This window comes from Manis pentadactyla, unplaced genomic scaffold, assembly GCF_030020395.1.
Source record: "Manis pentadactyla isolate mManPen7 unplaced genomic scaffold, mManPen7.hap1 scaffold_331, whole genome shotgun sequence".
Classification (NCBI taxonomy): domain Eukaryota; kingdom Metazoa; phylum Chordata; class Mammalia; order Pholidota; family Manidae; genus Manis; species Manis pentadactyla.
The window spans coordinates 97,402-115,049 of record NW_026644717.1 but is presented as its reverse complement, the minus strand read 5'-3'; the positions used below and the strand labels follow the sequence as shown (position 1 = coordinate 115,049).

At 45.3% G+C, this 17,648-nt stretch overlaps 1 long non-coding RNA gene across 1 annotated transcript; it reads left to right on the top strand.

Moving 5' to 3' along the window:
- The first annotated feature begins 11,483 nt into the window (after nt 1-11,483).
- Nucleotides 11,484-16,831, top strand: LOC130682363 (uncharacterized). The gene is made up of 3 exons (XR_008995586.1): nt 11,484-11,605; nt 14,728-14,795; nt 16,178-16,831. It is a non-coding gene; the product is annotated as an uncharacterized LOC130682363 (long non-coding RNA).
- Nucleotides 16,832-17,648: the final 817 nt, after the last annotated feature.

Here is a 17,648-nt window from a genome sequence, read left to right as displayed (position 1 = left end):
TTGAAGAATGCTGTTGGTATTTTGATGGGGATTGCATCGAATCTGTAGATTGCTTTAGGCAGGATGGCCATTTTGATAATATTAATTCCTTTTAGCCAGGAGCATGGGATGAGTTTCCGTTTGTTAGTGTCCTCTTTACCTTCTGTTAAGAGTGTCTTGTAGTTTTCAGGGTATGGTAGGTCTTTCGGTTCCTTGGTTAGGTTTATTCCTAGGTATTTTATTCTTGTTGATGCAATTGTGAATGGAATTGTTTTCCTGATTTCTGTTTCTGCTAGTTCATCATTAGTGTATAGGAAAGCAACAGGTGTCTGTGTATTAATTTTGTATCCTGCAACTCCGCTGAATTCAGATATCAGTTCTAGTAGTTTTGGAGTGGAGTCTTTAGGGTTTTTTAATGCACAATATCATGTCATGTGCAAATAGTGATGGTTTGACTTGTTCTTTACCAATCTGGATGCCTTGTATTTCTTTGTTTTGTGTGATTGCCGTGGCTAGGACCTCCAGTACTATGTTGAATAACAGTGGGGAGAGTGGGCATCCCTGTCTCGTTCCCGATGTCAGAGGAAAACCTTTCAGCTTCTCGCTGTTAAGTATGATGTTGTCTGTGGGCTTGTCATATATGGCCTTTATTATGTTGAGGTACTTGCCCTGTATACCCATTTTGTTGAGAGTTTTTATCATGAATGGATGTTGAATTTTGTCAAATGTTTTTTCAGCATATGTGGGCGTGATCATGTGTTTTCTTTCCTCCTTTTTGCTGAGTTGGTGAATGATATTCATGGATTTTCTAATACTGTACCATCCTTGCATCCCTGGAATAAATCCTACTTGATCAAGATGGATGATCTTTTTTGGTGTATTTTTGAATTTGGTGTGCTAATATTTTGTTGAGTATTTTTGCATGTATGTTTGTCAGCGATATTGGTCTGTAATTTTTTTTTTCTGTGGTGCCTTTGCCTCATTTTGGTATTAAGGTGATGCTCGCCTTGTAGAATGAGTTTGGAAGTTTTCCTTCCTCTTCTACTTTTTGGAAAAGTTTAAGGAGGAGTAAGTATTAGATCTTCACTAAATGTTTGGTTAAAGTCAGCAGTGAATCCGTCTGGTTCAGGTGTTTTGTCCTGTGCAGTCGTCAGGTGAAAGCTGAGTCCAACATGTAAATGGTTCTATGCTATTGACCTCCCTTCCTTAGAGGCAGCCATCCCGGGGCTGTGTCATTTCCCTACCTGTAGCCCCAGGGAAGCGAAACAGGCTTGTGACTCTGACCAAGGCTCTGGCAGCGAGAGGTCACACAGTCCCCACACCTATCGGACAGGCAGGTCCGATATTCTCAAGGAATGATCCCGAGGGTACTATGCTAAAGCTTGTGCAGAGACAACTAGGATCTAGATGAAACTCCCAAAAGGCATAAAGTAGAGGCACACTGGTAACGTCCCGCTAAATCCAGAGCTCTGAGGCAACTCTTGCTTAGTGGGAAGGCAAGAGGGAAATCAAGGCAAGGTGCAGGCCATGGTGGTAAGGAGTGGTGAAATCCAGTATGCCTGGCAGAGGAGGTGATTGACCACTGTCACCCAGGAATAGAAGTGCCCATCTTCTGATGCCCTCTCACTGACCACTGATGGAGACCTACCTGCACCCTTTACTGCACCCCCTTCTCAGCACGAAGCAGCCAGAGCGGTCATCGACCCCCTCCCTCGCAGCAGCTACGGTCTCTATCTGTAGAGGTGGGGAATGAGACAGGGACCATGGGTGTGGTCAGAGTAGGGTGAGGGCCTCCGGAAAAAGACCCGTACCAGAGCTCCGTATTAAACAATTAAGCAACGTCAGAGTCACATTAATTCTCTAAAATATCAAACTAGGAATATAAGCATTCTTCAGTGAAGATTAGTTAAGACTAAAAAGCAAGGAGTAACTTGGCCTGGAATGTTTGAATATCCCCCAGATAAGAAAATACCTCAACATAGCTCCTGTCTTCATTGTGTCAATTAAATAAGGCTGTTGTAAAATTTACTTTAGCCTGCTGAAAGGCCCGGCTTATCTTTAACTTTGCCCAGATGCTGCTTTTCCTCCTTCATCCCGTAATCAAGTAATGTGTAACCTGGGCAATGAATATGGCAAGTAATGCCAGTCACAGAGAACATAGTAAAAGGCAGGAAGGATCCCATCTTAAAGATAAGATTGCATTTTAACCCCCAGGAAGTTAAGAAGTAAGATTCTTAACTTACCCTTTAGCCAACAGACAATAACTCAGCCCACCTTGGGTTCTGGGCAGGCGGCCTTGTTTGTTTTGCTCCCAGACCAAGATGCCAGTGCACTGGGGAGAAATCAGAGCAGTAAGTTTCTTTTGTGAAGTTAATTTCAAATATTCAGGGACCACTTAAGAAGTCCACACCCCGAAGCGTGTATCCGGTTCCCAAAAAACCCTCAACTGCCTATAAAACCCCTAGACAATGCACAACTCCGGGTTCCCTTGTCCCCTCCCGGCGTGAGCCAGCAGCTCTGTCCTCTCACTGTATCTCTCAGTGAAAGCCTCTCCCTGGCTCTCCTACCTTGGGTGTTTGCTAAGTTCATTGTTCGACTCTGCAAACAAGAACCCCGCCATCAGTTCCATGGTAGGGTAGGGATGGTGACTGCTCTCTTGTTGCACAGTCCTTTTTGATTTAAAGAATGTCAGCCTGACTTCTGGTTAGTTACTGAAGTTACCTTGAAACCTTTTTCATAGTTGAGTAAAAATTTCAGTGTCTGTGTTTGTGGGCGGTAGCGTGAGAAAAGGGAATGAATTAAGATGGGTGAGGGGGTTATGCAGCCAAGGGTAGTATCTTACTTGCTAAAAGCTGAAAGGCATGTGGGACTGATGTGACCATGTCTTAGGAGATGTTTTGTTTGGAAATTACAACATAGATGCCTTAATTGGAACTCATAACATTATTTTACATATGGTTTTGTGGCCAATGCTTTGTCAGCTGCAGCAGGACAGGTGGATGCTGTTTTTTGGATGATACTTTTATTTTTGCAGCTGACATTTAAAGAACTAAACAATTGAACACTGGAAAGGAGACATTTAAAATGTTTGTATTGACAAAGATTAAAGTTCAGTTACTGAAAGGCTATCTCGTTGGCAGTAGACACAAATATCGCTAGATATCATGCCCTGTACGGGGCATCTTTCAGTGGACGTATAAAGTAGGGATGAGGGGAAAAACAGAGAGTGGTAACTTAGAATCCCTAATAGGCCAGAAGCCGTCTTCCTGTCTTTGTGCTCTAACGTCTTCATCCAAGTTCTTCAAGTGCAATTCAGCATTGCTTTCTGACAGAACAAATGTCAGTATTTGCTTGGAATTTCTTTGGGGAGCCTGAATTAATTGCATTTTTCTGGGAACGGTCTGCCCTTGAAAACTACCGAGTGCCCTTGCATGATGGGAATTTACTCGGCCATGTTTTTTGCCTGTGTGTGTGTCGTAATTTGGGGGCTTTGTGGAATCCTCTTGGAAAGGCAGCATGAACCTCGGGTGATTGGAGAGAGGCCAGGAGTTTGTAGTTGTCCTGAGGAGCACGGAGTGAACACAGAAGAGATTTCAGCTCTCTGCAGTTCAAGACTACCTTGGCCTTTATGGTAACGGCTTGCAGAGACTTGCCCAACCTCGCCCCCACCCCGGGACCTCCCTTGGGACAGATAACCACCTTTTTCTTGGTTCCTACAAAAATTCCGAAGTTACTGTGGTTGTTCCTGGGCTGGGAAACAGAAGACCAGACGAACTTTAAAAAGTGTCTGTTTTGGTGACTTAAGGGGCTAAGGCTTGTACCCCAGAGGGTGTGCCTATTGCAGATGTACTGAATGTGGGAGAATTCTCCCCGTTTGCTGATTCCTGATGTGGACCAACAGAGCTCAAGTCAGTGAGTGGCACAGAAAGTCTTGCAGAAAATGACTGCTTGCTATTTGTGATCGTCTAAGGAACATGTGAAACATGAAAATGACTTTTTGTACGTCCGTGATTTCGTATGATTCATCCTTTCTCCCACAGGCATCCCAGGTTACTTCATTCCGTCTACCTTTTCATTGACCTGTGGGCTGAGCGCCGCCCATACTGGGTCTGGGGTGGAGTCATTCGGGCCACTTGGAGGACATTTGGGCCGCCGCCTTGTTCCTTTTTTTTTTTTGAAACAATTTGTCTTCATATAGCTTTGTTGATATAAGCTTTAAAAAAGCAAACTAGTTTTGATATTAATTCAAATAAAATTAGAAAGCTATATATGTAACCACTTTCCTGTTTATTATTTAGTGAGGTAACCTTAATGTATTACTTAAATAAGGACATAAATCAACCGGGTGCCCTTCTTTCAGGCAACGGTATTCTTTACCGAAAAAAATAAAATGAGACGGGGACTGCCTGGTGCAGCCTCACTTGTGGTGTTTGATGGCTGCTGGAGTGGCACTCTTTGTGGTCAGAGTCACGGACGCTGGCAAGGGGGTGTCTGAATCATCCCTTCTCCATTTTCCATTGGCCGCTGCTTTGGCAGAAATCCTTTCTCAGCTCGGACTCTGTTACGTGGCCCTATCCTGATGACCCCGTTCTGGCTTCCACTCCCTTTTGGTTTAAGGTAATTTGAGCTCCTTCTCCGTGGTAAGGATACCTCAGGACTAGTTGGTCTTTTTCTCTGGCCCTTTCCTAGGTAACTGACTCTATTGGCCTATGTCTCCGTTTATCTCAAGGCCATAAAGGTCCCACTTTCACCTCAAGGTCACCGTGTTTAGACCCAGTCCTGCTCTCCAGGAAGTTCCCCATTTTGCCTCCCTGACTTGGGTAATGGTTAATTCGCTCCGCTCCCTAGCCGACATACCTGGTTTAGCCTCCCCAAGTCTGCTAACTCTTCTTCGCGGAGTCCCTTGAGAGCATGAGATGCTCACTCCCCAGCCTCTTCCCAGTCCCACATGTCCCCAGGACTTGGAGCACCTGCACCTCTCCTGGAAATCGCACAAACTTGGCCTACTCTTGAAAGGCCCAGGTCACCAACTTCCGGTCTCAGCTCGCGCCCAAAGGCATGTTTGCCTTCCCTGAAGGAAGGTCTGGTCATCTCTTAATTCAAGAGCTGTGAATCATTCTAACATCTCAGATTGCAAATAGTTGGTTGGGCCATTTTTTTTCTCAGAATACAGACAGGTCTTTTCTGTTTCAGCTTCCTGTGTGTTGCAGATGATAGTTGTCTGTATTATGTGAGAACAATTTTATTAGTAAAAGTAAACAGTGATTATTTTATTTTCCATATGTGGTCAAGTATTTTTTTTGTCATGTGTTGAATGGTCGTTGTGTACAAGATGATGTAATAGATGGAATTGAATGAGAGAAAAATGATTCAAACATGAATCCTGCGGGGAGATGAGTTGTGCACACATAAACAACCGATGGGTCGTAGGAAGGGTTAAATGCCTTGGAGAAAAATGGGATCCTGTGGTGGCTGGTAAGGTGGGCCTTGCAAATGGGCGGTTGTTCTCCCAAGGTTTCATCATAACATTTTCAAATGCTCAGTGAAATTGGCAGGATTCTACATGGAACACTCCAACGCCTAGCACCTAGTTTCTGCTACTTGATATTGTTATACCTGATTGATCATCTGTCCATCGGCACATCCATCTTTCTATCTGTCAGTCTGTGTCATTTTTAAAATGTGGAATGATGGGCTGGCATTCATAAAGGTGTGAAAATAGGGCAAGCATCAGTTTCTCAGAATGATGTGTAAGTCAAAGTACAGGTAGGGAAGTATGTATGAAATACTGAATGATAGATGTAGGAAGTACACATAGAGTCGAAGTATAGGTGGGGAAGTTATTGTCACAGTGAACTTGGACTTTACACATATTAGGGAAATAATACTGTATTAGAGACCAAATTTTTCAGTGAAATTGTATCTGTGTGTTTGTGATAAAAGAAATGGATTACATTTTTAAATGCACCTCCTCAGTAACACATTCATGTGTGAATAGACCAGATGGAATGCAATAAAAATTTAACAGCTGATGTACTTACTGCATTTGATTTAAAACTAACATACAGAATTTGGTAATACATGGAACAGGCTACATAACTGGCATGAATATGAATATGAATTGATATGAATAGTAGGCATTTACAAAATATTTAGCTTTTTGCTTGGCCTGTTTAAAAATTAACTTTCATGACCAGCGTCCTAGGAACAGAGTGATTTAAACAAAGATTGTTATTGATCGTGATTCTCCTGTTTTTGGAAAATGAGGAATTCTGAAGTTGAAGTTAGCAACCTTAAAATATATTCAGGGCAGTTTTGAGGGAAAGTTATGTTGGCTCTAAAAGACGGTTTAAAATTTCCGTGTCGGGTCTAACGTTGCATAGCTAAATACTCGATATGCTTGATAGCTTTCTACATTGTAATACATCTTTACGGACTAAGCCAGGTATGGGAAAGAAGATTATAAGGAGATGTTTCAGCAGACGCAGAGGATGTTGGATTTGTATAGACTAAACCCGAAGTTGATACCAAGCAGACAGACATCACTGAATGTTTTCAAAATACTGGGAGTGTTTCTGACGAGCTCATGGTGCACTGAAGGGCTAAGGCAGGTAGAGCTGTTGTGGGGTATCAAAAGGCACAGTCATTGATGTATTCACACTTAGTCCTTTCAGAAATAACAAGTGTCAAAGAAATGTAAAAAGCTGTTTGACTAGTATGTTTATAGCTATAAAATTTTACTTAAAAGACACCCTGCTGGGAGGTGGGGGAAATGGGTAAGTTACTACCTTCCATGGGGACAAAATAGATTTCTGAGCACCCAGGATATCACCGTTGTGTGGTTGCTGGTGATGTCAGGGTAACTAACGAGAAGCAGCCAGGAAACAGTGTGGAGTTGGCCGGTCTAATTTTTTTCCCACTATTCCTGTTCGTAGATAGAGTGAAGTTCAAAATCGCAGCTCATCTTTGGTCGGAATTCCTTCCGCCGAGTGGAGAGAGGGAGAAACATCTTCCTTCGCCGGGTGTCTCATCTTGGTTCTGGTTTTGAAGGGAGAGGGCAGGGAGGAGAGGCAGGAGTCAGTTCGTAGATCTGTGGGAGGACAGGCCTTTCCTCCCAAGGTATCCTGTCCCTACTGACCCTGACCCGCATGCGTATAATTCTTAGGGACCGTGGGCGTGTGTCTGTCTTCTCGGGAAGAAGGCTGCCTCTGACGTGCTGCGGCTCATTGGTCTACACCGCGGCCCCTGTGACCTGGATGTGCTGTTAGCTGCACAAGTCCTGTTCCTCCTCCTCTTGCACAGCCCGCCAGCCTCCTGCGTGGAAACCCTGAGGCTGCCCCCGTGTTGTGTGCGGCTTGGCCCCGACCTCTGTGCACGGCTGATTTCCCTTGCATGCAACTTGCTCCTCGTGGGTATTTGAGACTTCCTCTTGTTCTGCCTGGATTAATTTTCCTCCAGATGGTATTTGTCATAATCACCGTGTCGTGTTCTTTGTGTGGCTTAAGTTACAGAACTGATCCTGACGCTAAACCCTGTGACCTTAACAGCTCTGGACGTGCTCCAGGTCATCTGATTCGAGCAAAGCTGTTAAGAGAAAGAAGGTGGGAGGAAGGGGTGGCCTCTTTCCGTTTGGTTTCTTTGGTTCAAATAAACACATTTCTTGGATAACAGGTCTTTCTCAATTGCCATTCCTTACACATCTGGAAAATGGGACTTGGTTTTGTGAATCCCCGCCTCTGTTACACGCGGTATTCCATAAGCGTCAGAGCTGAGGAAAGACGTTTTTCTGTTCCCAGCTGCAGTCCTACAGCCAGTCCAGAGCTGCCTGCACAGGTTTGCTGAATCACCACACATTTGAAAGCAGCTGAATGAATCCCGACATCAGGAGGGGAGGTGGCCTCAGTGGCTGCATTTTGGAACTACAGTAAAAAAGCCTCAAAGAGCACTGTTAGCTCTCTTGAGTCTTATTTGGACTTGAGCCAAGACAGAGCCTAATGCAGAAAGAAGGAAGAGGAGAACCAGTTTGGATTATGTGGGAAGATAAAGATCTTTTCTGCGGCTTGGCATCTCCCCAGTGGTTATCTGAGGCCGGGAGGCGCTTAGCTCTGCCGTCTGGTCCAACTCCCCCTGCTCCCCCCGCCCCACATCACCCCCAGTCAGTTTTCCTCTTTCTGTCTAGCAGTGTCGTGCTCTTCCTCCACCAGTACCGAGCCCCAGAGGCCTGCGGGGCAGGTGGCTTGAGGGCAGCGGCATCTTGCTGGCAGGGAAATCCCTGCACACAGAGTGGAGGTGTGGGATTAAAGGTGAAAAGGGCTCCCCTGACCTGTGTCTGAAAAGGAATGTGTTTGAGTTTCAGACCCAGTTTGGAGAGAGAAATCGTAACTGAATTACATAATTCCTAGTCTTGTCGCTATTGTATGTCCTTAAAGCTTGAAAGGAAAATAACTAAATAAGTATTTGGGAATGGCCTATACAGTGAACATCCAATACCCCAGGCAGTTAGGTGGCTCGGAGGCCAGGTCAGAGGAAGTGCTTTGCATGTGGTGCAGCTAGAGGCTCTTACTTTGGCAGAGTCTTGAGAAAGTGATGGCCAGATGTGGAGCTTACCGTGCTTTTTTGACCTGACAGGAAGCCTTTTCACTTAATTCTTCCATACCCTTAAGTGTAGGGCTGCATCCAGATGGGCACATTCAGACAGCGCAGTTTCGTATCAGAGGACGTCACTTTCCGACTTGGATGCCTCGCTTGCTGAATCACCGGTTTGTCCCATCAGTGAGGGTTCAGTGTCAGGTCTGAGCCCGCCACACCGGTTTGAATGTAGGAGAAGCCCAGGCACCTGAGCGCGAGCGCTGCCTCACCTGACGGCCTCGGTGGACCTCCCTGTGCGCGGCCAGCTCTGAAGCGGGGAGGGGAGGCGGCAGAGGGGAACTTGCAGAACTTGTAAATATCAGCTGAGGCCGTTTCTGTGTTTGGGACCCAGCTAGTTGCCTGTCTCTCAACCTGAATGTAAGCCTGCTCTCTGGATGGGTAGGTGTGCCTACCGATGCCTCAAGCCCAGAGGCACCCACTCCCTCTTCGCGAAGGCCCTGGAGGAGCCGGCGAGACCCTGGGCCCCGGCTCCCAGGTGCTCCAGGGAGTCCATGCGACACTGGTGCGGACCTTTTTGTCCCTAATGTCCGCTTGTTTAGACATTCGTTCATCTGCACAGATTCCTTCTCTGACAGATGACCTAAGACTCTAAAAAAAACAAAGAAAATGTACTGCAGAAACTGATTTGTAACATTACGAAATTTATACATGTAACTCAATTCCATAGAACTTAACATCTATAGGGAAAATTATGCAGATAGTGACAAAAATACACAATACTGGCCACAACTGCCATCGAGGATACTCATAATTTGGGGGTAAGATGACACACAGAGAGCTGAGGTCACACAGAATTGGTGGCCAGTAGAAAAAGCATACATACACAATGAATGTCATAGGTGGTCTGGGCAGAGAAAGGATAATCTGAGTCAAAGTACAGGAGAGTCTGGAGAAGAGTTAGGGCTGGAGTCTGACTCTGAAGACGTGTGTATGCTGGCAGCGGTGGGCAGGGGGTTATCAGAGGGCAAACGCAGGAGGAGACGACCGCGCGTGCCAGACGCAGGGACAGGGAGGCACACACCTGGGTGCACTGCCGGCTCCCCTTGCAGAGAAGCAGAATTTAAGAGGGATGGGCTAATTTAGGAGGACTCCACTCAGATAAGGCCTTTACGCTGGACTCTGTATTTGGAGAACTAGGGAGTGCTGAAGCACTGATATATCATGAAATGTTTGGGAATAGTAGGAATCAAGAAACGAGGAACAGGATGGCTGGAATGTGGGAGTGGTCATAGGTGGAGAAACATGTCCAGAAGCTAATGAATCTCGTCAAGTATGAGGTGACTGGGAATCAGGGCCAAAACAAAGGTAATGGCACCGACTAGGATAAACCAGACAAATCACCACCATTCCACAGAAAGGTGAACTAACTCATTCAACAAACATGATGAAATACTGTCAGCTATTGTGGAAGCCAGTAAGGACGCAAGGAGGAACAAGGCAGAAACAGTCTTATCCTCCAGGGGTCTTAGAACCTCACAGAGCAGCTTCATGAGTTGAGATCAAAAGGCGAGGGCAGGTCTGTAGCTGATTAGGAGAAAAGTGGCTATAAAGGTGGCTGTGGAAAAGGGACGGGGATATGATGCTGGCAGGCGGCGAGGCAGGACCAGATCCTGCGTGCAAGTGGCAGCCCAGGAGGTTCAGAGGAGACGTCAGCAGAGCACATCTGCCCGCAGGGAGGAAGTCTGGGGAGAAGGGCGGACGGTAAAGGAAGGTGAGGCTCAGGGAACACCACAGCCACAGGCTGGAAGGGAGGGGGTGGCCCGCCAGAACGACGGCCGGAGCGCCACCCGCGGGCTGCTGTTGGGGTCCAGCTGTGGGGTCCAGCAGCGGGCCACAAACCACTTCTCTTCCATTCCAAGGAAAAGCACATGAACGGGCTTTTGTGACATTCAGACAAGACGTAAACACTCACAAATATGTGCCAGTTCAAGGCACAGCTCAAAACTTCCTTCTTTTATGACATCTTTTCTGCATACCCCTCTTCTGGATTTCTCAGAATTGACATCTATTATTCTGCGTTTTTGTTTTTTTTCCCAGCTTTATCCATGCATTGTGTCTTTACTTACAAGGTGCCAGGCACTGTCTTAGGGGCTGCGTGTGAGAGGCCACTCAGGCTGCTGTGGTCTAGTGGGGATACACATGGGAAATGGGGTACAGTGCACCACGTTTATGGCAGGGCATCACAACTACTCGAGACGGGGTGTCCAAGGCCTGAGCCAGACAGGACACCGGGGGAGGACAGGGCAACGTGATTTTCTTTGGAATTGATACCCAGACTCCCCCCTACTGTTCTTCCAGGAGGACTCCCGCTTCCCAGGGGCTTAGAGGTGGGGGTCCCGCAGCACATTTTCCCAGAGGAGCATTAAAATGTAGCATTTATTAGGCATTACATTTTATTATCCCTTGGATACATGAGATGTTAAACAGCTTTTGTGAACTGGCCTAGGAATCTAACCACATCTAAAACATTATTTGGGAAAATACTTGTAAAATTACAAATTTTTAAGATACAAGCCATTCATAAGTTGGAGACCATTTACATATGAGTGAGGCGGCTGAAACAAGCTGAATTTGGAAATGCCCTTGTCTTCCCCTAACATTTTAAGCCATCTACTGGCAGAATCTGTCATTTTCAAATCAAATATGTTTTCTAAGTTGTAACAAACAAACCAGAGAACTTTTTAGTTTTGTTTTGTGTCTGACTGACTGTAGGAAGTTGACAACTTCTTTGAAGGTGAATACTACAATCAGGGACCATTACAAAACAACAAACCTACCTAGCAGATTAAAAAAGGAATTCTTCCTGGAGAAGACAACCGGGCACGCCATGCTTTACCACAGACTGTTTAATATTATCTGATGACTTACCAGAACCTCTTCTCGTAACTGTCCCAGAGGCGCAGGGAGCTGGTTGAGGGCTTTGTCCATGCCGACCTAAAGGCAAAATCATGTTGCCACAAGCACATCACAGCAAGGGGTAAGTGCAGGATCTGCTTAATGACCAAGGTGTACTAGACTTAGGTTCTTCTCTGTGCAGCCACATCCTGCTAATCAGCTAAATAGCAGAAATGTTATTTTGCCACAGATATTACTCATAGAATATGGAAACATTGTTAATATTCACTAGACTATAAAAATAAGGGCATGAAAGCTTCCTCATGTGCAATTTGTCTTTGGATGAATTTTTACATGAAATTGAAGAATTTTAATGGGTGAGAAACAGCTATCTGCCCACAATTTAGGATACTCTACCAGTTGATGTGAAAGTCTGATGGGCTGTATCTCTCAACATTATTGTAAACCTTGAGAAAAATTTCAGATTAATAGAACAGAAATGAAATGTTCTGGGTTCCTAATCCTACTGGAACATTTATCTTAGTGGTATATTTCCTGAAAGCAAATATGGCTCATTAACTGTCATGCCTCTTGAAATTCCCAATTGACAAATAGATTTAAAAACAAAATAAAATACGAACAAGAAGACTTTTTGTGAGTATTAAAACTCAAGCATTTCTAAATGATTTTCACAAACAACTGACAAGTTTATTACAAACCATTCTTATGTTTTTATAAAACCAGGTCTCCTAAAGATCAATACTGGACAATGTTCCCTCAACCTAGCTCTGACTAGCAAATAGACCTCAAAGTTAATTAAATATTGCCTTAGGAAAACCTGATTATTTTTCTTGCAAATTTGCCTAACCAGTGAGATTTCATAGTAATCAGTTAGCAACTAACACAAACACACACTCATATCACTGTACTTCACTTTTCACTATTTAATAATAAAATTCAAGCAAGAACCATATTAAATGAGTAAAAAAACTACAGACAAAAGATGTTTATCAAAAAGATTAGTTCTTTTCTTGTTGAGATTAGTAATCTTTTCAAGTTCTTTGGGGGGAAAAATCAACTGAAAGTTTTCTAAAAAACACTCAGCACTTTTAAGAACAAATGAGCAAGAAAGAAGTGTGTGTGTGTAAATATACTGACAGGTAGGAACTGTGGATTAAAGGTTTACCAAGTTTGTTGAAAGGTTAACAAAATCTGCATAGTCCTTGTTGATGAGTCCGACCATGGCGGTCTTAAGAAGCTCATCGTCGAGTTCCAGGTCGTCTCTCAGTTCCTCCAGCTGGACGTGCTTCCTGCCGCCAGATACCAAATGATCCACATCGAAATCTTCCTAAAAATAAAGTCAGGAAAGAAAAAAAGTATTATAATGGTATCACATTTTACATACACAAATAAGAAGAGACAAACAGTAAGAAGGAAAGGCAAAAGGCCCGGAATAGTCAACACCATTTGAAGGCAAAAAGCAAATCCAGAGGACTGATAACTACCTGACCTCAAATGTTACTATTAAAGCTACTGTTACCATAGAGTGGCGCTGGCCGAAGAGGAAACAAACCCGTGGAACAGAACAGACAGCCCAGAGGTATGGAAAGGCCATTCATGGAGAAAGGAGAGTCTCAAGCAAATGGTACTAGGACAACGGGACATCCACACGGAAAAGAAAAAAAAACAAAGACATAGCGACAGAGTGGCAGGGCTGCAAGGCCGCAGGAGAGCAGAGCAGAGGACAGAGGCCCAGAGGACGGCTGTGAGGACAGAGGGGCCCAGAGGCAGGCTCGCTCTGAGTGAACGGGATTCTAGTGACTGACCTGCCACCTGGAAATAAAGTTGGGCATAACCCTTTCACCCCAAGAACATTTTGCTGGCAATTTCTTTGGTCACATTGAATCCATAGCGAACTTGCCCGGGGCTGAAACCCAACTTTATTTCTGGCCCGTCTGTCCACGCAGCTGTCCCGCACAGCCGTCGTCTGGGCCTCTGTCCTTGGCGCTGCCACCACTCCAGCCTCTGCTCTGCTCTCCTGCAGCCTTGCAGCCCTGCCACCATGTCACCCAGAGCACTGGGCGGAGCTCTTTATGCAGAGTCAACAGCAGTGTATTGCCCACAGGTGTGCAGTGAGCCAGGCAGCCAGGGCCAGGTGAGAATCCTGGCCACAGGAACCCTCATTTTATCCACAAATTTCAAGTCTATTTCTTGGGACTTCAGGCCAGCTTTACTGGATCTAGGAGGAGCAGGGATACAGATAAAAGAGAAGGGCAAAACAGAAGATTCCATCTTTTCTGGCTTAATTGTGCCGGTTTGCAAAACTGCATAAAACATCCCCTCCCCATCTCACTCACCTGCTCAACACCAGGATAAGGGCTTCTAGTCACACCTCTGACCTTGTTTCACCTGTGACCTCAGAGTGACCAGCCCAAGGCTAACTGTGGCCAGCTGGATGCAGGAGAATTCTCACCACCATGCTATGTCTCCTTGCCTTGATTTAAAAAACTTCTTTTGTAATCTTTAGGAGTCATTTGCCAGCTGGAAGCTCAGTGATGTTAAGCATGGACTCAGTCAACCTGAGCTTGAATCCCAGCTCCCCTACTGTCCAGCTGGGTGAACGTGGATGTGTTACCTAAACTGCCTGTGCTTGAGTTTCTTTATCTGTAAATAAGGCAATAAATAATACAAACTCATAGGGCTGTTGAGGGTTTATGCAGTGGTAACGGAAAATCTGGTGGCTTTGCAGATAAAACTTTATTTATCACTCATATGAATTCCAGCATGGGTCATCCCCGATACTATACTATACTACCCTGACACCATGCTGTAGTCATGTGATTCTGTGCCTTAGTACAGTATACTACAGGAATCATACCTATGAACCATCGAATGGTCCCAGCTAGCTCTGAAATTGGAGCTTGAGGGCTTAAGTGTGGGTGTGATAATGTTGTTCAAATACTTAAAAGCCTCCACTCAACAGTCTATTTCCTTAACATACACAATACCTCCACACATACATTGGCACCTGTCATTCAGAATGCTTACGATGACATGTCAACCCAGCCTTAAGATGCACAGGAATTGTTGTGATTCTTATCCCAAAGATAAACTAGATAACCACTTCTGCAAAAGTAAAGAACAGGGATGTATCATCCCCCTGGAAATCCTTAAATGAGTAATTTTTTTTTTAAATCAGCTTTTTATTGGTAAAGTTGATTTGGAGAAATGGTTTGACCTGTGACCACATCGGTCATTCCACAGGTTCCCTTCATCTTGGATGCATTCGTCTGTGCAGAGAAAACTGCTACCTAGATGGGTCCTGCTGCATAGTAGGTGCTTTTTTTTAAAAATTTAATTTTGGTATCATTAATCTACAATTACCTGAAGAACATTATGCTTACTAGGCTCCGCCCTTCACCAAGTCCCCCCCACATACCCCTTCACAGTCACTGTCCCATCAGCTTAGTAAGATGCTGTAAAATCACTACTTGTCTTCTCTGTGTTGCACAGCCCTCCCCGTGCTCCGCCCCCCCCCACTATACATGCTTTTTGTGATGCCCCCTTTCTTTTTCCTCGCCCTTATCCCTCCCTTCCCACCCATCCTCCCCAGTCCCTTTCCCTTTGGTAACTGTTAGTCCATTCTTTGGTTCTGTGAGTCTGCTGCTGTTTTGTTCCTTCGGGTTTATTTTCTTTGTTGTTACACTCCACAGATGAGTGAAATCATTTGATACTTGTCTTTCTCTGCCTGGCTTATTTCACTGAGCATAATAATACCCTCTAGCTCCATCTATGTTGTTGCAGATGGTAGGATTTTTCTTCTTCTGGCTGACTAATATTACATTGTGTATATGTACCACATCTTCTTTAGCCATTCATCTACTGAGGGACACTCAGGTGGCTTCCATTTCTTGGCTATTGTAAATAGTGCTGTGATAAACAGGGGTGCATATGTCTTTTTCAAACCGGGCTGCTGCATTCTTAGGGTAAATTCCTCGGAGTGGAATTCCTGGGTCAATGGTATTTCTATTTTGGGAGTTTTGAGGAACCTCCATACTGCTTTCCACAGTGGTTGAACTAATTTACATTCCCAGCAGCAGTGTAAGACGGTTCCCCTTTCTCCACAGCCTCGCCAACATTTGTTGTTTGTCTTTTGGATGGTGGTCATCCTTACTGGTGTGAGGTGATATCTCATTGTGGTTTTAATATGCATTTCTCTGATGATTAGTGATGTGGAGCATCTTTTCATGAGATCAGTTTAAGTTCCAGAAGCCAGGAGTAACAGGCCTGGAATGCTTGAGTATTCCCCCAGATAAAGGAAAGTCTCTCAGCATACCCTTGTCTTTATTGTGTTTTGTAAATCATGTCATTGACTAAGGTAAGACTCACTTAGCCTGCTAAAAGGCCCAGCTTATTTTTCCAACTATACCTATATGCGGTTTTTCCTCCGCCATCCCCGTATCAAGTAATTTGCGGACTGGACAGTTCACTTAGCAAGCTAGCCCAGCCATAAACAGCACAGTAAAGACAGGAAAGATTCTATCTTAAAGCTAAGATTGCATTTCCAAACCCAGGAAGTGAAGAGGTAAGATTTTCAATGCACTGCCGATGGGTTTCAACCCTGGGCAAGTTCACAATGTATTCAATGTGACCAAAGAAATGACAGTAAAACGTTCTGGGGGTGAAAGGGTTATACCCAACTTTATTTCCACAGTGGCAGGTCAATCACTACCACCCCAGCCAGTCAGAGCGAGTCTGCATGCAGCAAGTGGGTCTCTGCCTCTGGGCCTCCATGCCTACACAGCCATCCCACACAGCCATCCTCTGGGGCTCTGACCTCAGCGCTGCCACCACTCCAGCCTCTGCTCTGCTCTCCTGCAGCCTCGCCGTCGCCGCCGTGTCACCGTGTCACCCAGAGCACTGGGTGGAGCTCTTTCTATAGAGTCAATAGCAACATATTGCCCACATGAGTGGTGAGCTAGCCGACTAGGCCCAGGTGAGAATCCTGGCCACAGGAACTTTCATTTTATCCACACTTAACACAGTCTTTAGCGAACATACAATAACTCAGCCCACCTTGGAGGCAGGGAGGGCAGTCTTAACTGATATGCTCCCCAACCAGGAAGCTGCTCTCCTGGTGGGAATCCATCAGAGCAGGGCGTTTCTTGTGTTAAGCTAATTTTGCATAATGACCGGGAGGGCTGATAAGAAACTTTGTGTCTCATCTTGAGACCACTTCACAGGTCCACACCCCTAGCCCTTTGTCACATTCCTGAAAATTCCTTCCAAGGGGGAGCCCCCACCCTTTCGGTGCGCCTCCCTCTCTGAGGTAGCCCACACTCCCCTCTCTCTGAGTGTGCACTTTCTCTCTGTAAATAAAACTTTTACATGTTCTTCACTGCTGTGTCTCTGCCCCTCAGTTCTTTGCTGCGGCGGGGACAAGAACCCAGGAGAATACATAACGCCCTCCTAACAGGAGTCCCAGCCCAGGGGAGGGATGGGGGAAGGAGAAGGCTGGGAGGGCAGGGGGAGAGGGGTGCGAGCATGGGATCAGAGAGCTTGGGCAGTGCAGAAGGGAAGCCTGGAGGAGGAACTAGGAGGGAATGGCAGCTGGGGAGGGAAGCCACGGAGCCTCAGTGCTGGTGAGGCAGGGACCGTGGGTGCAGAACAGAGCAGGGTGAGGGCCTCCGGAATAAAACCCCTACTGAAACTCCATATTAAACAATAAAGCAAAGTCAGTCACATTAATTCTGTAAAGTAATATAAGCATTCTTGTGTGAGCTTAATCAAAACTAAAAATCCAGGAGTAACTTGGCCTGAAATGTTTGAATATCCGCCACATAAGAAAAGACCGCAGCATAGCCCATGTCTTCATTGTGTCAATTAAATGAGGTTATTGTAAAATGTACCGTAGCCTGATAAAAGGCCCGGCTTATTTTCTTTAACTTCACCCAGATGCTGCTTTTCTTCCTCTAGCCCTAATCAAATGATATGCAATGTAGGCGAGTAATAATGGCAAGTAAGCAAAATAATCTGGAAGACTGATAAGAAACTTAGTGTCTCTTCAAAGATAAGCATTAGGGGACCCTTTTGCAGGTCTGCATCCCTGGCCCTTTGTCTCTCACCTGCCTATAAATCCCCTAGACTGTGCATCACCCCGGGGCTATCTTATCCCCTCCGGGCAG